The 26,879-nt window shown below is 34.6% G+C and overlaps 1 protein-coding gene across 1 annotated transcript in view; it reads left to right on the top strand.

Moving 5' to 3' along the window:
• LOC134529093 (leucine-rich repeat protein soc-2 homolog) overlaps window positions 1-25,476 on the top strand; it is a 46,450-nt gene extending 20,974 nt beyond the window's left edge. The window contains exon 2 of the mRNA XM_063362819.1: window positions 9,852-25,476. The gene's annotated coding sequence lies outside the window, so the exon portion shown is untranslated. The remainder of the gene's footprint in view (window positions 1-9,851) is intronic.
• Window positions 25,477-26,879: the final 1,403 nt, after the last annotated feature.

The raw sequence follows: 26,879 nt of genomic DNA, 5'->3' as shown, positions 1-26,879 counted from the left end.
ATAATTCGTTTGCTAGGCATAAACGAAAAATGCCAGTTTGCTCAAGCTTTTTCAGTGCTGGAATTTCTCCATATTTTGGAATGCCAATATGGCTGTTTTCCAGGCATTAACTTCCAGATCAGTGCCTAATTTATAAACAATTCCAACATCCTTGAAAATTTATCATACTCTTGAGGATTAACAATCTTTGATGTGGCCTCCAACTTTATTTTTTTTTATTCTTCGAAAAATACAATCTGGAGGTATTTAGGAATGATCTACAACCGAGAATGCTAGTTGAGCATTTTTACTTGCCATTCCGATAATATAAGTTTTATTTTGTCCCCCGCAACCTTCTGAGACAAGCTGGATTGTATGAATGCTTTCTAAATTAGTGTAGATTTTTGAGGCAATCAAAATAAATAATTTTTTCTCCTTCAACAGGATTGCGAAGATTGTCATAAAAAACTCGTACGTTGACATTGTGTACAGTAAGCTCAGCATTTAATTTAGCTTTTTGTTCTTAACTATTGGTAAATTGTAGTTGCTCTTTATGCATAAGGTAAATTAAACAGATGTCAGGGCTTGGAAAAGTTAAAAAAAAAAAAAAGAAAAACAGCTGGAATTTCAGTTGTTTTGTGAAGTACATAATTTGAATTTTTATTAGATACAGAAGTGGAAGTATGCGCTACTAGATACTATGCTCTAAATAAACACGCACAAACTAATATAGAGTGAGAAAGTAGGAGTTAAGGAAATTGCTGATACAAAGATAGAAACATTAAGAACAGTTAAAATGAGAATAATCAAGGAAATACATAAAATTGAAATAACACCTAAATTTCATGTTTTAGTGAATTGCCTATATACGGGAGTAATAGGACATGATTGGTTATATTGCACTCAAGCAATAATCAATTTCAAGGAGAAAAGTCTCAAAATATCAGAAATAAACGTGAAATGGAAATTGAAACCCCAAACATGAGTATAGATCAAACACTTACATCACTACCAGCTAGAAGTGAAAAAAATATTAGAATTATTTACCAACTATGAGGGATTTTTTTTAGTAAATAAATGTGAAATAAAGCCAGGAATATATTTAGCTAGCGCACTTACTGTACCAAAGGGGAGAAATTGTATTATTAGTATTATAAATATAACTGAGGAGGAAGTAAAATTAAAATTGCCAAAGGTAAAACTAGATAGACCTGAATACGCGTATGATAACTCCGTAAGTAGTAGAATAAATAATAAAGAAAGGAAGGATAAATTAAATTACTTACTAAGGTTAGAACATCTGAATGGTGAGGAAAGGAAAAGTATTAATGAAATGTGAGGAATATGCAGATATATATTATATCTGCCAGGCGATAGGCTTACTTATACCAAGGCTATTGAGCATAACATCCCACTAACAGACGAAAAGCTCCAGTGAACATTAAGCCATATAGAATTCCTAAAGCGGATAAGAAGTATTGCATCAGGAACAGGCAATGTTGACAGACGGAATAATCATTCCAAGTCGAAGTCCGTGGTATGCTCCCATACTCGTAGCTACCCAGAAAGCAGGATGGGTTGGGTAAATAGAAGTGGAGGGTCGTTATTAATTTTTGTGTTATCAACTCTTAAGACGATAGGAATATTGTTTCCAATGCCAAATATAACTGAGATACTGGACCACTTAGGGCAAGCCAAATATTTTAGTACATAGGGCTTAGCTAATTGTTATCTTCAAGTGCCAGTGAGTGACTTTGATGGAGCTAAGACCGCGTTTAGTACGCCGTACAATCATGAATTTACATGACTGCTGTTTGGTTTAAATGGAGCACCTGCTACATTTCAAACATTAATGAATACTGTTTTAGCAAGTTTGAACGACATTACGTGTGTAGTTGACTTGGGTGACATAATTATATATGGCAAATACATACAAGAACATAATGATAGACTAAGAGAATTTTTCGAAAGATTAAGAGAAAATACATTTGAACTTCGACCCGATAAATGTAAATTTTTAAGAAAGGAAGTTTTATATTTAGGACATACTGTTACTAATGAAGGGGTAAAAAATCAGATCCCTGATTAGTGAAACAAATTTTACAGTTCCCAAAACCTAATACAACCAAGCAGTTTAAATCTTTTTTAGGTTTGAGCTTATATTATAGTATATTAACCAAAATTACAGCCAAATAACTAAACCCTTATTTGAATTATTAAAGAAAGGAACAATATACAAATGGAAAAAATGAAGAAACAAGTATGTAATAAATTGAAATATGCATTAACCACAGAACAATTTTTACAATTCCCTGATTTTTCAAATCACTTTATAGTAATAACAGATGCTAGTCAAGATGCATTAGGTGCAATACTTTCACAAGGAGAAATATGGAAAGCCTATGTTAGTAAAACATTTAATAAAGCCAAACAAAATTACTCTATACTTCCGAAAGGGAAATGTTAGCAATTATGTCGGCCATAATGAAGCAGTTTCGACCTTATTTCTTAGGATGGAAATTCACCATAATAACAGACCATAAACACTTACAGTGGATTATGATCATAAAGGAGCCAAACTTGATGTTACTGAGATGCCAATTAAAATTAGAAGAATATACTTATGAAATCAAATATAAGGCAGGAAGGAGCATTCCGCACATAGATGCACTAAGCAGATTATGTAGTCACACGGGAGTAATACAAAATGAAGGAAGTGATGAGAAAAGGGGAACGGATGAGGGAGAGAGGAGCAAATGAGATAAAAATGCATTAATACAAATACTAATAGAATGTAATGATACCCCAATAGTAGGCTATGTAGGTAAAAATAGAATGTTTAAAAGAATAAACCAACATTTTGGTGGCCAAACATGAAAAGGGATATAGAAAAATATGTACAGAAATGTTCATCATGTCAAAAAAATAAATGAGAAAAAAAATAAAAATGCCCATGAAAATACTATTACTTCAGACATAGTATTTGAGAAATGTGCGTTGGACCTTTAACAGTGACAGAAGCAGGAAATAGATACTTACTGACATGTCAGAATGATTATCAAAAACACAATCACAATTCCAATACCATCTCAAGATGCAGAGACAGTGGCTAAAGCCTTAACTATAAACATAATTTTAAAATTCGGTTTTCCTCAAATAATTTTAACATATAATGGGAATAATTTTAATAGTGATATAATAAAAAGACTTTGAAAATTATTAGGAGTAAAAAAAAAACTACATGTTACCATCCTCAGTCCAATTTTGTAGAAAGAACACACAATACCTTAACTGAGTTCTTAAGATCCTATATAAATAAAAACAAGGTGATTGGGACAAATGGATTAGTTATGGGACATTTGTGTAAAACTTAACACCACATAGTGCCACTAAATAAACACCATACAAAATTATGTTTGGCAGAAAACCAAATCTACCATGGTATTTACAAAACCCAGTAGAGACGCCTCAATACGAGTATGAAGATTATACACTTAAATTACGATAAACTCTCCAACAAGGTTATAAACAAGCAAAAGAAAATGTCTTAAATGCAAAAATAAAAAGCAAAGACTATTACGTTAAAAGAGCTAACAAATATAAATTTTCGATAGAAGATTCTGTACTACTATATATATGATAAGACACTTTAATGGTATCACATTTGTTGTGCCTAACACGCCAGCCTCTTGATTTACTGAAATCTGTAAACCATGTCGTAAGTTTGGCTACTGAAATCTGTAGTCTACACTTACCTGAAGAGATCCAAGAAGATCGAAACATGGATGCTTATACTAAGGCCAATAGCTGGTGTCGTTCACAAAAGGATGCTGATTTAGAGCATGTTGCACTCCGTGCGATACTCACAACTATGCGTGGAAATTTGGTTTTACAACCCGAACTCTGCACCTATACCGTTAGGCTGCTCAAGGTTCAGAATTGTAAGCATCCATGTTTCAATCTTCTTGGATCTCTTCAGGTAAGTGTAGACTACAGATTTCAGTAGTCAAACTTACGACATGGTTTACAGATTTCAGTAAATCAAGAGGCTGGCGTGTTAGGCACAACAAATGTGATACCTTTAGTAATACCGCCAGAGAATTACATCATAAGGCACTTTGTAGAGGATGCTCTAAAAAGGTTAGATAGCAAATGGACTGGACCATTTAAAATTATAGCTATAAATGGTGTGAATTGTACCCTAAAATTAAAAGGAAATAAGCAACTAAAGGTAAAACTAAAACCATTTTTCTAACTGTTTTAGGTAACAAATGGTGTGTTTGGGAACATTGTTCCTGCTGACTATCTGTACAGCATTAGATGTAACAGATTAACAAATACCTGTGTCACCAGGACTTTACTTCAAGGAAATGGTTGAAATACAGTTATATAATGCAGAATGGACTGTTGTGACGTATGTTAATTTAACCAAATTAGAAATAAACTATAAAAACGTAAAACACTATGCTAAGATAACTGAGCAACTTTTCATGAATAATAATCATAGCATGATATATATAATTTGTAAAAAATAGTTTAGCTTACGGAAACAATCAAATAAATAATATTAATAAAATTATAAGGGTTGTATCAGAGATAGTAGGTACGAAACGGGAAACTAGAACCAAAAGAGGTTTAATCAACTTCATAGGACAAATGACCAAGGTTTTATTTGGTACACTTTACGAGGAAGACCATATAAAGAATTTAGAAAACTAACAGAAGGAATTTTTATGTCTAGCTAAGGAACAAACATTAATAGTTAAATCAACTTTAACATCTGTAAATAAAACTCTTGATTGAGAATGCGATGAATGAGGACATTTTACAGAAGGGGATATATGATATAAAGCATCAAATAAATAATAAGTTAAATTAAATTATTATTTATTTTCCTTTTGTTTACATATAGATGAGCATGTCAATAAATTGGAAACCTACTTGGGAATACTAACAAAACAATATGACATGTTATTAGAAGCAATAAAATTAGCACAAAAAGGAATACTGCAACCATTAATAATGTCACCAGCACAAATAATAACAAACTTCAAATGAATGCACCCAGAAATAAGCAAGGATGTGTCATTGCCAATTCCAATAAGTGTAAACAACTGACATTGGCTACTAAGGATAATGAATCTAGATGTTTTTATTACCAATAATGCGCTTAATTATATAATTAAACTACCCCTAGTAAGTCACATGAAATTTATCATACATAAGCTACTACCTTTACCTATACGAATGAGAACTGGTATAGACAAATTTATATATTTTACCTCAAATAAAGAATTTTTACTAGTTGAAAATGCCAAACAAAACTTTGTAGCCGCACCTACAACTGAAACGGGAAATCAACACAAACAAGGGGTCGTTCCAGTACGACCAACGGCAGAAATTCGCTGTGCTACAAGAAGAAAGTCCAAAAAATATGAATTAACAAGCAATCCAATTTATTAATCACAATGCATACAATGCATATAATATGCATATAACAATTTGATTCCCGCGGGAATACAGGTTAAAACAATGGTGCGATAAATGGGGCAAGCTGACGACCTGTTTAACGTAGCACAATCATATGGGCCGCTAGGCGACAACAAGAAAGAAAGAAAGAGTTTACAATTACGATTACCATTATGACGCGGCTTGACAGGAAGTGTCCTAAGCCATCGTGGCGTGCCCATATACAGCCGCAGAAAAACACTGTTACATAAGCTACCGGTAGTACTCGGCGTGAGCAAAAGAAACTAAGGCAAAGAATCCAGTTAAGCACTGACCTGAAGGGTCCAAGAGAAATTACAAACATTACTAAACATGGCAAAAATGAATAAGTGAAAGTGCGGCTACGACGCGCAAGCAAGAACAAGAAATCATACTAATTACTGAAAATTACAGACGTTAAGTTTCACAGCCGAGTACATACCAACGCGACACCAGCCCCAAGTGACAGTCCTCGTGTCAAACGACCGGAAGACTGCGGCAAATAGCCCGGGTGCCGAGGTTATATAGGCCGGGAACAATACACGGCAGAGAGCGCTGGTGGCGCGGCGGGGAAGGGAGGAAGAGGGGGGTAGGAAGGGGAAGTTGGAGAGGAAGGGGAAAGGCGGAGAGGGGAGGGGAAAGGAGGGGAAGGAACGCTAAGCAGTGCCCGCACTGCTTCAACTTTGTAAAATTAGATAAGTTTGATGTACATAATTGTAAAAAAATAACTAAGCCTGGTACATATATAAACAAGAGTACCCTGTTTTTAATATATTCAATAATAAGGATTGTGAGATGCAAATAATGCAACTTACACATTAGCACTATTACAGGAACCTATATTCCAAAAGTTAACAAACAATGCGTGGTTATTTTTAATACCAGATGAAGCCAAATACATTTAGGGTGCTTTGTACATTAACACTCCCAAAGGTTCCATAAGTTTCCAGAATTGTTTTAAAATAAATATCTTCGAAATCTACCTGTGCCTGTAGACCATGCCGAAAGGGTTTTTTTCCGTGGATCCATGGCTAATACTAGGTTGCGTTATTTTTAATGTCACTTGTGATAAAGTTATTTGGTTAACATAATATTGAATAAAGATGTCTTAATCTAAACATTTATAATGGTTTTGTCATGTGTGTTTGCATTTGATAGCATTAGTGCCTCACTATGGTATTTGATGGGTATTTAGACACAGTGCACCATCACAGTGGGTGACATGCTTATGTAGTTAACCAAAGAGTTCCCAATATCTTATTATAAGACCTTAGGTGAAAACCTCCCCATTCTTAGCGACGTGGGCACCACTAAAACCACTGAAATGCCTCGCCATGTCTTGCCAAGTTTCCCATTACTTAATGAAAGAGGCGACACATGTCAGTTGTAGTCTATGTGTTTGTCAAGGAATGCATGCAACGCTTGAATGGTGCAAAATGCTCGTGACTAACTAAGGGGCGCCCGAACAATGCCGTGTGGTCGGGTTGCACAACAAACATGGCCAAGAGAGCAGTAGCAGCTCTGGTGGAAGGCTAGTGACATGGGCCCCGAATGTGCGTGCTACCGCTAGTTGCAGCGAATCAGTAATCAATACATCAATTCAGATTGATCAACAAATGTTATATAAAATTTACATACGTAAACAGAACTGTTTGATTAATGAAAAACACTAGCAACAAATATCTAAATCCGTAACCAAACATAAAAAATAAATTTAAGTGGCACCATTGAAAAGCTATTAATCAATTAACTATTGTCTATTACTTATTACTTAACCAATAGAAAACCTTTGAAAACACTGATAAAAGCAACATCAAGGACTTGTTTAAAACCCAACTGCTGCGCACTGCTGGCAACCTCAGGGTCGCTGGCATGTTTCTTATATACTGCTAATGCCTGTGCACATGCGTGCAGTGGTTGATGCGCAGATTGGAGACGGTGTTGTCTTCTCAGTAGTTAGATCTACAGTGAAATCACAAAGACCATAGCTATTTCTTTGTTTTGCAAAACTCTGTTTTTCGTTGACTGGAATAAAAAAAAGTGTACCCAGAATTCTTAACTATAAAACAACACCATTTGTGTGCTCATATCTACAATATTAATGGATACCAAGTATTTTAGTATATTTAATGTGCAGCCTATTGGGGACCAATCCCCAGTAACTTGCCGAGTGCCGCATGAAAACACAAAAAAATAAGTAGAACAAAGGCAGATCCCATTCTACTATGAGAACACACAGTGTGGCTGTGTGAGAGCATGATGGGTGAACAAAAGCTAAAACAGATTATCAACACAAACCCTAACGGTATCAGAAGTTTTGAGGTATGTGCTAGTCCATGTAAGTGGCACACCAGTGACTGGTTAATACATGTTGATAACCTGCAGGCCCACATTTCACTATCTGTTTGAACATTTTCTAACTGTCTAGAATGTCAAGTTCATTCCTCATCTTTCTTTCACTTAGGTTAAATTGCTGTATTTCTTTTTACTAAGATTATTTAGCTGTAAGTATCAGCAAATGTTCTGCAACTTTATTATGAATCTTTGTTTAATTAATATGCCACCTTGTTCCTGGATCAAATTTATTACGATGGAGTGCAAATAATTATGTCCATTCATTGCTGCATTAGGGTATTGTGTTGCATAAAGCATCTTAACTATAATACTGCCAGAGCGACCACACTTTTTGCCAACTGCGTGGTGCTGAAACTGACCGCCTGGCCTCTGGTTGTCATTGCAACAACATGCACCCTCAGCCCCCTGGCTATGTGCTTATTGTTGTGTTGGCTATGTGCTTAGCTTGGCTTCTTTCACGTGACTTACAAAAAAAGTGGTCAGTTTCCACAAGTTATTATTGTTTTCTGTTCCTACAATTAATTTGAAACAAAGCAATGAATAAATACTTATTTAATATTTAAAAAAAAAAGGATTGTGTATTCACTGAAGAAAGAAATATACAGTAGAGCACCCCTCAACCGGAATCATTGGGGGGAGGTCTATTCCGGTTATGGGAAAATTCCGGGTAAGGGGAGTTGCGGTAGGGCCGGCCTCCGGGCCGGATGAATGGTCTTCATTTCATTCTAGCAAGCTGGCAGGCACGTGTTTCTTATCTCTGTGGGTGGGTGCGTGCTTGAGCGAAGAGGATGAGAAGAGGGTTCGGGGGAGGTAGTAGGACTACAGCTGCAGTGTTGTGTTACTTCTGTGTTGACGTGCTAGTGATTCACACTTTCTGGAGAGTGTATAGTCACTGCCACACACAGTTGCACAGTTTACATTTCACATACACAAGAAGAACACTTCAAGCATCTCGTTTAAAAACACAGAGATAGAGAAATTCAGGTAAATGTAGACTGTTTAACCATATATTAACGTATAAATATGTACATAATACATATTTGTACACTAAATTATTGTCTACGAACTGAAAGCATCACACGTTGGAAGTAAATGTTACTGGCTATCACGTGTGTCAGCGTGTGTACTTCGGGCCGGCCGGAATTTTCCGTTTACTTGACATAGTGAAACAATAAAACTACTTACAGCATTAACATCTTTATAGTAATTCACGTCCGACGCGAAAACCAGCGGTGTATTTACGCAATGCGCGGGAAAGACTGGCTATAATTAGCTCTCTGACAGACGTGCGCGCGCGCCTACAAGACATGTACAGTCAGGCAAAAGAAAAACGCCTCGTTCCAGTGCGGAAATGTTTTAATTTTTTTTTGGAAAATTAGTTCCGGATATCGGGAGTTCCGTTTGTGGGAATTACGGTTGAGGGGTGTTCTACTGTACTAACAATCATTTTTGCATCCTTTTCAAATACATTTAAAAAATATCTTAAGGTAAGTTTTTAGGGTGAAAATGGGTGAGGGGGGCTGGGGGATGCTGGGAGACAGGGGAGAAAGACAGGAGAAAGGGGTGTATAGAGGGAGGAGGTATCATTGGTGGAAGATTCAGAGAGAGCGGAGAAGAATGGAAGGAGGAAGGCAAGTATTCGTGGTGAGGATGGGGAGGGAGTAGAATAGGATTGAGGGAAAGATACTGGATGTGAGAGGACGAAAGGACTTGAGGAAGAGGCTTCAGAAATTGGGCGATTAGGAGAGGGACTTCTTACCACCGGGTGGAAGTCCAATTGCAAGTGTAAATAACAATAAAAATAAAAAAAATAAAAACAATTTTTTTCACTCACCTTCTAATTGTTCTGATGAATGATGATGATGAATATCGTTGAATGACTTAATGGATTTCTGCAATTGTGTCACTCTTTATGAGTCCTAAAAATTGTAGGTAGCACAGTTCGTGTGTTTCTTGTGATGAAATGCGTATGTCAATATGCCATGGAAAACTGGGCTGTTAAAGCTCTTCTGTTGTGTTTCATGTTGTAGAGGACCAGTTGATGTGACACATGGTGTTGTTGCATCCCAGCAATGACTCGGACTCAGCTTTAACACGTGGCCAAATGTTGTGCTGCAACATTACTATCTGCCACAGGAGTCAGTCTTCAGGAAGTGTTGTGCCTGCCACAGCAGTTATGTGAGCTCTCTTTAGTTATTTGACATATTTTAGTTATTTTGACATAAATAGTTGTTCATAATACAAATTTGAAAAATAATGTGATAGTTCTCTTCTGCAGTGTAATTTTGTCTTTAGAGCAACCTTGTATCTTATATAATATTTTTAATAGTAAAAATTAGAATGTAAATAAAAATTATAGTGAATTTATTTTAGGACAGTGATGCAGAGTTGAAAAAATGGTTAGTCTTGTTCCTACATAACTCCTGCACAAATAGTATTTAATATGTGATATTACATTGTATGCAGTATACAGGCTTTTCCTGGACCAAAGCGAGAATGTACTTTCAGAGGGGTTAATGTGTCATTTTTGAGAACATTTGTTCAGCTCTGAATGGTTCATGAACTATGGATGATTGAATGTGAAAATTAAAATAAAAGTAAGAGCATGTGATGAATTGGTTGCAACTTCATTGCTGCAAACTGCATTAAGAAATGTCTGTGCTTAGAGGATCAACACATGCTGTGTGCACCATGAGTGGTAACATTTTCAAAATAAATTATAATGGCATATCTTTGTGTTCTTTGTTTTTGAGTTTTAAGCAAGACATTGATCGGTCCAACATGGGTAAAATATTTCATGCAAAATGATACATAATGTTATATGTAAGTCATATGTCAAGTAAATGATTTTGCTTGGTAATGCTGCATAAGTTAGAGATTCATAGATTCTTTTCACACTGTGCACAAATGTTACGTGAGTTTACACTGATGCAAAGCCAAATGTGAAGTAGTGTTGGATTGCCTGCCAATATTGACAGGTTAATGTAATATATTTTCTGCAGCAACTGTAATCTGAAATTGCCTCTGAGTTGATATATTCTGTGCATCAATATTGAACACTATTAAAAACTATAAGTGAAAATTAGTATTCTTAATGTGCATTGTAAAATCTACATCAAATTTCTTTGTTGAATCTTGTAAAAGTTATAGCCTTTTGATATCAGATTATTCTTGGTATAAATTCTGTATTGTGAACTGTATATTAATATTATTAAATAGTTAAATAGTGAAAGTTTTCAAAAAATTGTGTGTAGAGGTTTGTGTGAGAAAGTGTGTGTGTAAACGAATGTATGGAAACATTTGTTTGTTTTTGTGAGAGTGGTTGAATTTTGATATGATGGCTCTGTTGTGCATGTCTTTCCCCCATAGGCAGATTTGGGTGGAGCATGGGGGCACATTGCTCCCCCCCCCCCTTTTATGCTTAAAAATTGACATGGAGTTTAATATGGTTCCGTTAAAATTACGTTTGTTATTACTAGAGACCTGAAACTGGCGGTGTTATTTTTGGCCAAAAGCTGTATTATTTTTGTCAAAAAGCGGTGTTATTTTTTTATCTGGATAATTAAATTAAATAGTTGTAACTGATAGGCTTAATATTTGTTACATAATTAATTTTCTTTGGCATAATTTATAATTATCCTAATTTGAACACACTCTTTACATTTGCTTAAACCAAAAGTACTTAACAATGAAAACATGAAATTTACAGTTGTACATAAAAATTGCTCAGCACTGACTGTGAAACTTCCATACAGAAATTTTTTAGTCACTTGTTAGCTTAATGCATTGTTCAGTACATAACATAAGAAATTAAAGTACTGTTCATCATATGAAGAACCACAGAAAAAATTTCATTTCACTAATGGACACTATGTGTTAAAAATTCCCTTTTAAAAATTTTACACACACATTAGCTTAACCTAACTGTTGCATAAAATTCTTTAAAAAAAAAATCAATCGTTAAAGGATAGCATTGTAAACACTTCAATATTCTCTTCTTTTAAGTTCTGCCGTCTATCTGAAACAACAATATTGTAGTGACTCAACAACCTCTCGCTCTCAACATTATTTGTAGGCATCCATATTGATTTAAGCACAGCTGAAGCAAACTGTTGATAGTCAGTTGTCAGTGCAGTGAGAATTTTCACTACATCAACAACTTCACCAGCTCTGCACAGTGACTCTGCTGCATCTTTTAGAGACTGGTACCCTTTAAGAAGGCCAACACTGTCTATCATCTTCAGGTCAGCAATGGATTTTAGTTGTGTAACTATGTTTTCAGTATTGTTAAGCAGAATGTTCTTAGGGTTGAAAAGCTGGTTCAATGACCTGTAAACATGTGCACAAGAATCACTGTTCATGAGTGTATGCAGTTTGTTCATGCACAGTGTTGTGGCTTTTTGGCAGTTGTGCTTCACATGTGCAATGTCAGTGGTGTTCAAATTTTTGAGGACACTACTTTATAAAAGTATTGGAAAATATACCCTTTGCTGCACAGTCCAAACCTTTTTGTATATTTTCCAGATCCCCATACAGAGTATGTGATGTAGGGTACTTAGACCCTTCAAGTTTCATTAGCAGATCCATTTCAGAAGCATGCTGCTGTACAAAAATACACTGTGCTAAAATTACGGATACTTCTTTGTCTGAAAGCATGATAAGATACTTAATTCCTGCATTGTTAGTTTTCTGAAAGTCACTATTTCTGAAAAAGTTAATAATTCCCAAAAAAATATTCAGCCAGGTAGAACACTGCACGAAACCATGAATTCCAACGAGTATTGACTGGCATTGGAAACAGTTTATCTGGTTTCACAGTTTCTTCTTGCAAATATTGCAAATATTGGTGTTTCCTCTTGCGAGTGTTTAAAAAGGCAGACTTTACCTTCACTACGACATTGTTTACCTCAACAAGTTCACATGACAACACATTTCCTACTAGGGAAACTTTGTGGGCCCAGCACTGAATATGGAGTACGTGATCTCCATGCAGAACTTGCAAGCTGTTGACACACTTTGTCTTGTCGCGAGCTGAGTCTGTAACCAAGCCTCTGATGTTCTTGTATGAAATTTCATACTTATTATACATTCTGAAATAACTTGTGCACATGTGGTCGCATCCGCTTTTGCAAGAAAATTAACTGTAGCTACTACTACCTGAGGTTCGCCTACTGGTTCTTGGAGCACTAGAAAGAGTACCACAAAAACACATCTTCCCTGACTGTCTGTAGTCTCATCCAAATAGATAAAAATTAGTAACAATTTCCATCACGTTTTCAAAGTGGTATTCAGCAAGTTTAGGAACATACTTTTCCCTCAGTGTTTTGACACAAGGCATGTCTCCAGAACCTGCCACAAATTCATTTAGCCATACCCTTATGTTAGGATCATCCAATTTTTGAAGAGGTATGTTAGCTTTAGCGAAGGCCTCTGTTGTCCTCAGTGCCAAATGTTCGACGTCTGCTTTTTTACGTTTAGCACTACCAAAGCACTCTGCAACAGAGCTCTGAATTTTTTTACCAGCACACCCATTTTCGTATTTTTTTCTTTTAGTTATGTGTTTTTCGCTCTTGGTGTGCTTTATCACGGTGTCTTTTCTCTCAAATGTGACTTTACAATTACAAAATTTGCACATTAACGTCGCCGTATGGGGTGCATATAGCCCATCGCTTTTGAAATTGTCGGCACGTTGCCGCGCACTTGCAGCATTTTTCGGCATATTTTTACACAAACTCAAGTTATTTTATTTTAATGTTCCCATGCAGCAGTAAAATACAATACATTAAACGAAAGAAGTGGCAACACTGCAATGTGAATGCTCCGTCTCTCTCTGTTCCGCTCAGCGTTTCCAACCGTACGGTCCTGACCGTACATGTACGGTAATTTCACTGTGTGTACGGACGTACGGTGTTTATCTTATACTTCAGCTGGAATCGCGTTTATAACACATAGCATTGATCCTTACGGCAGACGTGCGAACGACTGCCGGTTGTTTGTGGGAAAAAAAGCTGATTCTTCCCAGCATGCAATCTTTTGTGGCGTCACAAATTGTTTATTCCCAAGGTTTATTCCATAACTGTGTTGTGTAAGAACAAGATTTTATTTTGTTTATTTCGTAATTCTATTTCATGGCAAAATTAAATCACGAAGTCATTATTGTGCAATAGTTTTATAAATATAATCGTAAAAAAAAATTCATGTACGGACCTGGAAAAGAAAATATGGTCCAAATGACATTTTCGTACTGACATTTCTTGCTGAAGGGTTGGCAACGCTGGTTCCGCTTACTCACAACTTGCCGCCTCCTTCCAGCCATTACATCAACAGTATCGCTCATGTATGACGTGGAGTTGTGGTTGCGTATATTATGTTTATTTTGTGTTGTGGTCACATCTCTTAGCAGCAATATATTTCGTTCTTCCATACATACATGTAAAGTATGTGATTTTCGAAACTTAAACAGTGGCAGGCTACCGCTAAGGTTGGTTAGTTTTTGTTCTGACAATGGCGATGCCGGCGAACTCAAGATGAAACCAAGTTTGTTACCGTACATTTCTTAAAATTTAGTGTGTATACAGAAAACTAAACAAAATCGTATTATTTCGCGACTATTAATGAAATTCACGTTATTTTTCACGTTATCGCGATCGCGAAAATTTCAGGTCTCTAGTTATTACCCTTGTGCCCCCCCCCCCCCCCCCTTCCCACTCCCAGAAAAAATCCTTGATCCGCCCTTGCTTTCCCCTATTAATTTAACTCTCACATTACAATTTAAAATTAAATTTAGTATTAAGAAGTTTTTCATGTCTAGTTTTGTCTTAGTTTTTATGTGTGTTCAACATCTGTTAAAAAATAGTACTTTATATAGGTCACATAATTCATAATACGCACCAAGTCCAAAAATATGCACTGACTCATCATCTTTTGTTGATTAAAATTTTTATTTAATATTTACAGAGATTAAGCTATCCTTTATAGACTGGCACTGTACCTCAACAAATCTAGTGACTTTTAGCCATGTTGTTATGACTTCTTAAGAATACTGTAAAGATAAAAGCATTTTTTTATCTTTATAGAAATTGCAATTTGACTTCCTAGGCTAGATAGCCTTGCTGCGTTAGCTTTATAAATACAAGTAGTTACTTATTAATGCACAAAAAATACTTAGTTGATGTACTTTAGTGAAGCAAACTAAGAGAATGTAAAACTATATTGTTAAATATTGTTAAAAATAAATGTTATACAAATATTGAAGTTTCAGTGAATTTACTGTTGACGAATATAACTGCACATAAAATAGTGTGTTCAAAAATTCTTTTGTATTTATTTATCTGTAAGTGAACTGTTGTGAACCATTAAGCTCAAGTTATTGATTGACCAAACAATGAACTACTTTCCGGGTAATAACTTTATCACATCTCTTAAAAAAAAATTCTTAATTAAAAATGCTATGTGATCACTTTACTGGATGTTCTTATGAATGTTTTAACTTTTCTGTAAATTTCTATATTCACTGTTTGCATTTGTCTTTAGTGTAGTCTATAAAAACTCTTGTGTAACCAGTAGTCATACTGAAGTTGTGCTGTAAATTTCCAACATGGACAGCTGTTATAAGTAGACATCCTGTCCTTGAATAAAAATGTTTAGCCAACTTTATGTGTTGGATTGATTGTTTATAAGGTTTCAATGCAAGCTGACTGTACTTGTAGGAAAATTTAGTTGAAATGGTTTAAAGTTGTTTGTTAACCTAGTAGGTACCTAACACTACAGATCTCTAAGGTTATGTCTCAACTTGTCGAAAGTTAGTACTTGCACCTTTACATTCTGAAATGATGTAGACAGAGTGCCAGTGAAGGAATAGTGACCAAGGTATTGACGATGCTAACTTCTTACACACTTAAATCTCTCTTTGCACACAAACTGGCTCTCATATTTGTATTTTAAGGTTGTTTATTTCTGGTCACTGCCATGTGTATAACATTTACTACTGACCCATACACTTTATACCAAGCTAAGTTTTTTCATTACTATTAAGTTATCTAAAAAGGAATTATGTTAATTAATTGCTGATGTCTGTAGACAATTTGTATTCTTATGCTAAGGTGAATCATATTGATGCTATATTTATCACTACCATATAGAAAGGAATGGAAAAAAAATTTATCAATAGCATTAATCTTGATTTTAAGGATGCATTTTCTCCACACATACTATGTAAATATGCAGAATCAGATGTTTCAGCTTTGACATGCAATGTTGTACCAGTTACAAAGTGTAGATGTCTCAACTGAAAGTAAGAGGGAAAGAGCAAGGGAACGAGATAACTACTTACACACTCAAGTTGAGACACCACCTGAGATGTGTCTTGAAACTGTATTATGTCTTAACTTGTGTTTTTGTGAAATTATATGTTATGTGTTTGAAATATTGTATTTAAAGAAATAATTTCTGTGTTACTATACTAAATTACTATTTGTGTTTTTGTGAAGTTGTATTTGATGTTTGTATTACAAAAGCTCTTTCAAAAAAAGACTTTTGTAATTTTTCTTATGTATTTTTTGTCAAATGAATCACACATGATAGCACTGAAAAAGATTTCTCTGCTTTTCTTCATCCTTTGTGAAATAAATCCTTGGAAGTTTGGGTAACAGTTTGTTGACAGTGTAAAATGATGTCCCAGATGATAGCAAGATATAGTTTATCCTTAAATTTGTATAAGCCAACTGTTGAATTTGTTTGTATTCTATGTGCATATTAATTAGTGTACGTTTGCAGTAGGTACTCGCAAAACTTAATGTTTTATGATTGTGGTGTGTATTCATATAAAGTTATAATGTATAAGTATTGCAATTTGCAAATATGATAAATAATATTTTTAGTGCATATTCTTAAAAACTACTTAATTGAAAAAAAAATAACTTGCTGATATTCAAACTATAATTCTGATAAATGCATTTTGTACATTATGCTCTATATTGTGTGCTGTGTAATTAATTCTCCATAACAAGCAAGCAACAGAAATTCTGAAATTTTTTCAAACATTTCAGTCATTACAAGCTGTTATTTAAAGTCTTTCATGCCTCTAATTTTATGGTCTGGTAAGTTTTTACACTACGTATATTTAATGTGTTCTACATTTTAATTCCAAAAACTCAAGAAACAAGGTGATATTTTTGTTCATGCAGGTGAAAGCAGCAGGTGATATTATTTTAATAAATGTATTTTTCATATTAGTACAATCCATTCAAGAAGTACTTTAAACTAACTCCTTAACAAGAAAAACATGTTATTTGACTTCTTTGATTGAAATTGATTGAAGGTGTTTTATACTGCACATTTTTAATAACTGTATGTTATTGTAATTTTAAAAGCCAGTTTCATTAGAAAATGTTTTTAATAAGACTTTGATTAGATATTTGTGTGTCCAGGAGGTATGTTCACTATCTTTTAAGTTTACCTTTTAAGAGATGAGGTCAGTAGCCATGCCAGTGTTATTTAATATTTTCGAAGCAATTCATTAATTCACTATCCTTCTGTCCTTAGTTTAATGGCTGGGTTTGAGGTGGCGTTAACATGGTATTTATTGTCTTCTCTATAAAATAGCAGAATGATGAAAGGAAATTCATTGAAAATAACTGAAATGAGACATGGATACAATAAGATAGGCAAGAGTTTACTATATTGTTTAAGATAGCTTTCAATTTTAATATAGAGCAATAAAATTAGTATAAAAATGATAGAATTTATGTTTTATTACAGTAAATCATATCTTTATTCATATTAGAAATTCCTTAGGAACATTATTTTATGCTTGTGTTTTAAGTGACATAAGTTTTAAGACCATTTTATTTATGATTATTTTAAATTTACATTTGACAAACACATTTAGTATGTACATAATATACAAGATGTTGCTAACTATCTGAAGGTATTTAAATATTTGGTATATTAATGTAAGTACAGTAGAACCTGCAGTAGAGTGTATCAATGCCAGAAAAATAAACACAGTTGATAAGTAGAATGATTTGCAGTGGTAGCTGCAGTGCAGGGACTACCCTTTTTTTATGGTACTACCTCCGTCAGAGGCAGCATCTGGTTGAGAGAGAAGCAGGGAGGGAATTGCATCTGGTTGGGTGGGAGCCAAGAGCAGTTGGTGGCAATTGACCTGCACTAAAAAAAGGGGGTTGTCTGTAAAGTCGGTTTACGGACGATAATTTTACATGATAACGTCATAAGAAAACATTGATGAAAAATTGCATACTTTTTAATTTTCAAATATTATTTACAGTTTTTTTCAAATTTAATTTAAATAATTTGTTTTAATATAATCACGAACAATTAGTTATACAAATAAACTGAAATCAAATCAATGTCAATAAATTGTTAATTTGAAAAGACGAAATTGGACAAATAAATCAAATTTTTAAATTGCTGCTTTTAAAAAGCCCGCCTTAACCTGTTTGATATTATAGAAGATTTTCTCGCACGGTGGTTGGTCGGTTCTTGCACGCTCAGCTCAGGCGGAACGTGACAATGAGTCATGCTTTTTCGTGCGTGCAGCCTGCATTCATCGATTTATAAGACGTTATCACGCCAAAAATGCTTTGTTTGTTTTCTTACAGTGTTTCAAAACAATACTGGCTTTTATTAAGCTAAGGAAGATAAATAATTAATGCTGAAAACCATTTGGGTATGAGCATTTTAGGAAACAGTCTGCTACATCTTAAATACACCAACTTTCCTTTAAAAACTCGGATTGTCTTCATAAAAGTTTCGTGTGAAGCCGTAATGCTGTGTTACCAAACCATCTTGCCTTACATTTTTTTTCTTTACTAACAGAGGATAATAAAATCTAGGTAGTGTTGTTATGAAAAGCTTAGAGATAGTGTTACAGTGAATACAGCACTTATTTTATCTTCTTTTTTAGTATCAAGCTTTTACTCCACTGGATACAGGTGTTAATTTTTGTATTTAAAATGTTGGACTGATAAAAGTGATAAATTAAAATTTTACAAAAATAGTATGACATAAATCAAACTTAATGAATTTAGATTTATTAGGGAAAGAAGGGAAATCAAGGTTGGAATCTCTCAGCAGTATTGATATGTGCCATCTTGGGGAAAAAAAACGAACTACAGAAAATCATTTGATACCTCTGGGATCATATGAACCAGTTTTCTTACATAAATTCAATATTTTTAACAGCCAAGTTTTTAATGCTTGATTTACATCTGTATTAAACTTGGTTTTTGCTTGACCAAGATAAATAGAATATTATAGTTTATTAATTATTTATTTACATTTGCTTGGGACATTTCACGGGAAACTAATTTTTCCTTAGTTTAACTTTTTGAATCTATGGGTTATCTGATATTGTAGGGGTTTCTGTTTTGTGGTAATTGCAGTATGTTTCCATCGTGATGATTTTACATGTCGGTGCAGGCAAGCAACATATTAAAAAATTTTGATTTCCAACTTTATTTCTTGTTACTGATTTGTTATTAATGTTTTCATTGCTTTTGATGTTGATATTTCAGGAAAGATAGAAAAGTATATTAAAAGAAAATGTATTATGTCTGATGGAAACCGAACATTGGGTTATGAATGCCTCTGTGGAAGTCCTTTACTCAGTGATGACTGAGCTGGAACTTGAAACACAGTTACTAGTGTATTCTAGATGATTCACTTAACTTGGTTACTAGCATGATGCAGTGTGTCCTGGGGGAGACAGCATGTTTTACGTTAGGTGTGAAAGCAAGTGACAGTTTAAAGATTTGTGGAAAGCCAAGTGTAGGATTGTTGCATCATGAGTTTAAATAAGCATTTGAGAAATTACCATTTTCAAAATTTACTCAGAAAAGCAGTATTTTAAGTCAGGGATGGTATTGCTAAATGATTCCAAGTTTTATTTAAATAATAATTTTGAGTGGCATTTTAAAAATGTTTTTCAATTCCATATCCATGTGACACATATATAAGTCCAAATTTTAATTTTTGTTTAAGTGTATGTCTATACATTTGTGGTTAAAATTTTCTATTGAAATTGTAGTCAGTGTGGGTGATTACAATGTAACATTCACTTTGGTTATTTTTCTTTTCTTTATTAAATTAACACGACACTGTCGTGCCTTATGGGAAACTGCAGTGTACTAAAATATTTAAAAGAAAAGCTAACACTCGCAATATAAACTAGGTTTTGGCTTAGGATAGGTGCTGTACAAGTTAGAAGTCCACAAATTATCCAATTACACAAATGAATTTTACTAATGCTTGAAACAAAAAATGAATACAAAGTAACCCTTACAATAATTATAAATTATTTATAAATGCCTACTTTACATGAAGGTAGTTCCTTGTCTTTTCATTTATTTCAATTATTTATTTTTCACAGATTTTATAAAATTGCACAGCTTATACCTTGATACCAGTAGTGACTAAATTGCAGGCTAATGGTCTTCATTAAGAATTACTTTTTTGAGTTTGTTATCACCACCTAAACAACACTGTTCCTATTCACTGTCACAATGGGATCCCTTGGTTTGATTTTTTTTTCCCTTCGCAAAACTGCCATTGCTGGACTTACTTGTTCAAGTAGTGATTTTACCACAGCGATGACAATCCGCATTTAGTTGAAGTCTGGAGTCTCAATGGGATCCCTTGGTTTGATATTTTTCCCCCCGCAAAACTTCCATTGCAGGACTTACTTGTTCAAGTAGTGATTTTACCACAACGATGACAATCCGCGTTTAGTTGAAGTCTGGAGTCTCAATGGGATCCCTTGGTTTGATATTTTTCCCCCCGCAAAACTTCCATTGCAGGACTTACTTGTTCAAGTAGTGATTTTACCACAACGATGACAATCCGCGTTTAGTTGAAGTCTGGAGTCTCAATGGGATCCCTTGGTTTGATATTTTCCCCCCCGCAAAACTTCCATTGCAGGACTTACTTGTTCAAGTAGTGATTTTACCACAACGATGACAATCCGCGTTTAGTTGAAGTCTGGAGTCTCAATGGGATCCCTTGGTTTGATATTTTTCCCCCCGCAAAACTTCCATTGCAGGACTTACTTGTTCAAGTAGTGATTTTACCACAACGATGACAATCCGCGTTTAGTTGAAGTCTGGAGTCTCAATGGGATCCCTTGGTTTGATATTTTTCCCCCCGCAAAACTTCCATTGCAGGACTTACTTGTTCAAGTAGTGATTTTACCACAACGATGACAATCCGCGTTTAGTTGAAGTCTGGAGTCTCAATGGGATCCCTTGGTTTGATATTTTCCCCCCCCGCAAAACTTCCATTGCAGGACTTACTTGTTCAAGTAGTGATTTTACCACAACGATGACAATCCGCGTTTAGTTGAAGTCTGGAGTCTCAATGGGATCCCTTGGTTTGATATTTTTCCCCCCGCAAAACTTCCATTGCAGGACTTACTTGTTCAAGTAGTGATTTTACCACAACGATGACAATCCGCGTTTAGTTGAAGTCTGGAGTCTCAATGGGATCCCTTGGTTTGATATTTTTCCCCCCGCAAAACTTCCATTGCAGGACTTACTTGTTCAAGTAGTGATTTTACCACAACGAACATCTCGTGTACCTTGTCTTCCATACGCTTGTTGCTCACCGAAGACAGTGCAACCAGACCAACACAACCCAGAACCTTGCACTGTCCATCTGCACCGTCACCTCTTCACTTCATTTGAAAATATTCAGATTCATTTCTGCAGTTCGGACACCCATCACTTCCACGACGGCCTACTCTCTAACCATTCTCTTGCCGTGTCTGGCCAGCATTTGTCTCACTGCGCAACCGTCCACGTTCAGTGCGCACCGCTGGTCTGCCCACTCTCGGCTGTCCCTGAAGACACTTCCCACGCACGCGCACTCGCCACGGAACAAGCACTACATTCTCAGAACTATGCCGCCCAATAGCCGTATTAAAACCATAGCCCAGCCATTAATACATACATGCATAGTGTAAAATATGATCAGTAAACAAATATGTTTAATGAACACACAGCACTAAATTATGGCTACATAATTGCTCTGGTCAAAATGAAACAATTCAATCTCTTATTGATTTGAAAAGATATAGGCTACAACAACTTAGGTACATTCCTTGGATCATTTTAAGATAAAACACTGTCATCATTCATCTACTTGGGTGAACAACATTATGGTTGGTCTGCCATCTCTATAACTATGTTCAAAATGAAATTATTTCATGCAAGTGAGAAAGAAGTATTTTTATTAGGAAAAAAAGGAAATTTTTTTTTTCACATTTGCAGTCACTAAGTTGACTGTTACTGTTTTGTTGTTTTGTAACAGTTTGCTGTCATTTTAATGAATGCAAATGGTTTGTACAAGTGTCGTTAAAAAAATAACAGTTGTAACATTGTTGGTTTATCTGTAGATTTTTCACTAGAATTGAAAAGTTAATTGAGGCCTGGCAGTAGTAAATGAAATGTGACAGTAGTTATTTATCATGCATTAAAATTGAGTTAAGTAAATGTTAGGGTCTTGCAAAGGCCACCAAAAATATATTTCAATCTAACTTTTAACTATACTAAACACATAATTTAGTTTTAATATATTTTAACCCCATCTTTGTGTTGCTGCTAAATGTTTTCCTGCCAAGTGTACTGTTTTTGTTTGGACCTGCCTTTTATCCTGTGTTAAGCATTTATTATGTACCATAACTAACACAGCAGTTCTAAATGACTTGCCACAACATGCAATATTGATAGTAGTTCCTTTCCATGTAGCTAACCTCTCAGGTGAAGTTTATAGAAGTTTTACTTAATGTTATTTCTACAAATACTCAATTTTGTGATGTGTAAATTGTATTTTACATATGTATCCAGTTGGTATAACTACTGTTTGTCGTTTGATGTGATGATGTGGGATCGTGTGTGCGTTGTGCATGCATAGCTGAATATGAATATTGATTTCTGCTGGCTAGCCTCTGAATAGTGTTGACACATGCTGCCCACACACCTTATATTAGCGTGCTCTCTGTGGAGTCCACACACGCTACTACGGTTAGTGGCACGATACGTATTTACTCCTGGCCATCATTAGTTTGTCTAAGATTGTCATGACTTTTAATCTGGTAAGGAAAGTTTTTAGGTTTTGCAGCTTCAACTAAGACTGGATCAAAACAAAAGTGTTTTCTACAAAAGAAACATGCAATGTCATTCACAGTCTTTTAATGTTTTGCTGCTCGTTGCCAGTCACAACGCTGTCGTTCGTCTCACAGCGCGATCTTTAGCGTGATGTGCAGCATGGACTATAAACAAAAAAAAAAGGAATGCAACGACATATGTTTGACATAAAGTCATGATTAAATGTTAGAACTATATTTATTATTTCTTCCTGAGTACACACTTCCCCTTTATTCACATCAACTTGCAGTGTGTAAAATTGTATTTCTGCCACTTGCAGTGTGTAAAATTGTGTTTCTGCTGTCTGTCCTCTTACCTTGTGTGTATTTCTACTCAGAAATCATTATGCAACGCTTGCTTTCGAACCTCTCCTGTTGTTGCTTGCTAGCCCTATTTTGGCTAGGTAAAATATAATAAGTAATTTGACCATAGGTTATAGTGGGTGTGTGTGCCAATAAAAATATAGTTATGTTTTAATTTTTTGTAATGATTTAGTTTGTTTTCAGTTGTATTATTAAGCTGTAGTCACAATGCCACGATGGATACGACATGACACGACAAATCTGATTAGACATTGTACATCGCTCCAGCGTGAAGATTTAGTAGTGTAGGGCCACAATACCATGATAGTATTAACACAACCAACTCTAATATGGCTGTCGGAAAATCTTCCCATGCCAAATGTGTCTATAAAATGCAGCATGCAATGTGCAAAAAACAGTGTAGGGCCAGTAGAAAGCATATTTTCTGTTGACAGTTAATGTGCATAAAACATAATAACATTTAGTCGTGTCTGGCATGAAGTGATATAAAATTTATTTTAGATACAAGGAAGCAAGATTTATTTATGTTAATATGGGACAGAAAAATAATTCTGCTGTTAGATACGCAAAGAATTAAAATTAAATCTTGACTAAATGTAGAATAATGTTGACCATAAACACGATGATATCCTTTTACATAAACAGTTTAATGTACACTAAAAATATGAAAGTGTAACCCACATATAAAATGAAATTTTGTTTTTTGGCATAAAGGTTTCCCAGTAGTAAATATTTGTTGAAGTTTAGTTTTGTAAGGCTTCCATTATGCTTTTCATCGTGCGGCATGTTACAATAAAATTAGAAATATAATCTACTTCTTGTGGGCTGCCGGGGCATGTATTTTGTTGTGTGGACATCATAGTGACCTTGTATTCAATTGGCTACTGAGCGTGTCAGGCCTGTCGCGGCAATGTGACTCCAGCTTTACACTGCAACAGATAATGCCAGTTTGTAATAGTTTTTCTTTAACTGACTTTTTTTTTGTAATGGGTACAGGTATGGGAGTTGAAACCAAATAGTATATAGCATATTTGTCTAGTCATTATCATAAAATAATGGCTCTTTGAACTAATGCAAACTAAGCATTACCAAAGAAAATATTTCTGTGTGGAAATATTTTTAGCTTACATAGTAATTTTAATACTGAGATACAAAATTGTGTAAAAAAATATACTGTTTATGTAAATTTGCTGACATTTTAAGTGCAATAAATTGTTCCCTGTGATTGAATAATGTAATGAAGAAGTTGTTGAAGAGAGAGCATATTGGAATGTATGTGTCAAGGTTTTTTGAAACTTAATATATATATATATATATATATTATATTTAGAAAAATAAATTTGAAAGTTATTTGTAAATTGATGAACCTAATATCTAACTGTGAAATATGTACGGTAAGGGTTTCAATGCAGAATGTAAATTGCGATATTGTGTAGCATTTAGATGGAATTACTTAGAAAATATTTCAACATTATATTGTTTATTACTATCCAAACTAATATATGTTTTGGTTCCAAAGTGTGATGTGTATAAATAAAACAATGTGAAATAAAAATTTTTTTCAGACTTGCAGCAATTTATAAAAAAAAAATCCCATTGTGAACTGGCTGTCTGTTAAGTATGTGGTTTGAGCACAAAAAAAAACCAAAGTAGTAATTATTGAATGCATAATTTTTTCATCTTATTGCTTTCTATAAAATACTACTTGATAGAATCTTCCTCTTGTTTCCATGTTAGTTACTTTAGGAGATATTTTAAATTCATAATAAACCAAATTTTCCAGCAATTCACTCATGTGCTAATACTACATGCTCATACATTTATTTTTCAACATTGTTAGCATGATATGTAGTGTCCTTGTTGCTGTTATGCAGCTCGTAAATCTCAACAAAGGCACACCTTTTCACTACATTGACAGTTTCCATCCATATTGTTGACTCATCTTGTTTTCTCCACAATAGACTTGAGTTAAGCGGCAATTCAGGGGGGCTAAGTTTGAGATTTTATGAGCTGTCTCACACAGCTTGACACATGTGGCAATTTTGGTAAGCTCCACTGCAGCAGACTTGAATACATCTTTGGTATGTGACGCGAGTGCTCTGTGTTTGATGCCGAGTTTTATTTTATCATGTTGCCATACATGAATCTAGTAGGGAAATATTAACAGTGCACAACCCATGCTCAAATAGTCAGCTAATATTTATTTACGTTTAACGTTTCAGTCATTGCAACTGGTTTCGTTTCAACAGTGAAAATAGTTTTAATTAAAAATACAGGAGCATCTTTTGTACAGTAGTTGTTTCAATAGCCAACAATCAAAGTGAACAAGAAATCACTCTATTTTAAAATATTGCTAAACTACTGGAAAACTCTACTTCACATAAATTCATAGATTAAAATTTAGTATCAGTATTTTTATTATTGTTATAAAATAATGAAAGAAAGCATTAAAAATGCTTTAAAACAATCATCAAAAGAAGTAACCCTTGTTTACCTATTCACTTTGTGACACGTGCATCAAAGCCACTTGTAAGAATTATAAAAGGTACTAATAAAAATTATGAAATTAATGAGTTACATGAATGGAATGTTATTGAATATTGTTTAGATATATTTGTTCTAAGGCAATAGATTTACACTTCCTGTTTCATAAATAGCCTCTAAATTGACCATATTGCAGGGAAGGGAATGATTTAATTAATTAATTAATAGGCAGGTTTAATGTCTTGTCGACATCAAGGAACAAGGTGTGATGATTACACCTGCCCCTCGAAGTAACTCTCTAATTAGTTCCAGGGAAAAAACCTTAAGAGTGAGTGCATGTTAATTAAAATGATTAGTTTTCCATTGAGGTAAGTGTGCCTGCTGACTACCATTTTAGTCTAGACACTGTTTCCATTTAAATTAAATTACAGTACAAATATATGCTTAAATACATTTGATGTACATTTTAATAAATGTGGAATAACAATAAATTGCGTACCACTTTGTTTACATAATAGAGCTTGGGCGTAGCATTCTTAGTTTGGTGCTAACAACATTTCTGAGTTACAAAATAATAATGTTTTTAATATAGGACATATATTTCAGTTCTAATAAGAATTAATAAAGCACTAACTTAAAGTTTTCTCTTATTAGAAAGATTAATTAACCTGTTAACATGATTCCCCAATCTGTTGTTTACTAAATGTGTGTCAGCTGCCATGAATTTGCCTAGCGCATCCTAGAGGCGCGAGGTAAACTAGCCCTGAAAGCTTCTAGCTTTACCCTCCAGAGATGCTAACATACGAGACGGCGTATAATAATCATTGGCTGAACATACAGGCGTCGTCAGAGATAAATATGCAATGAAGGGAATAGCTATTGGGGATAGAGCAAAATATTGTTTATTGATTCATCACATCATTAATTCGTTGAATTGTATTCAATGCTACACAAGTGCCATTGTGCGCACACATAAATAAAAACTAATGTAAAAAAAAACATTGCTACTTTGAATCTATGGCCACCTACTTAAAATCATGGCATCATTTATTGGCGTCGTTACTTCAGAACCATGCTAATCGAACAGCGT

Source organism: Bacillus rossius, chromosome 2, assembly GCF_032445375.1.
Source record: "Bacillus rossius redtenbacheri isolate Brsri chromosome 2, Brsri_v3, whole genome shotgun sequence".
Taxonomy (NCBI): Eukaryota; Metazoa; Arthropoda; class Insecta; order Phasmatodea; family Bacillidae; genus Bacillus; species Bacillus rossius.
Note: the sequence above shows the minus strand (reverse complement) of the source record. Positions and strands in the feature narration are given on the sequence as shown.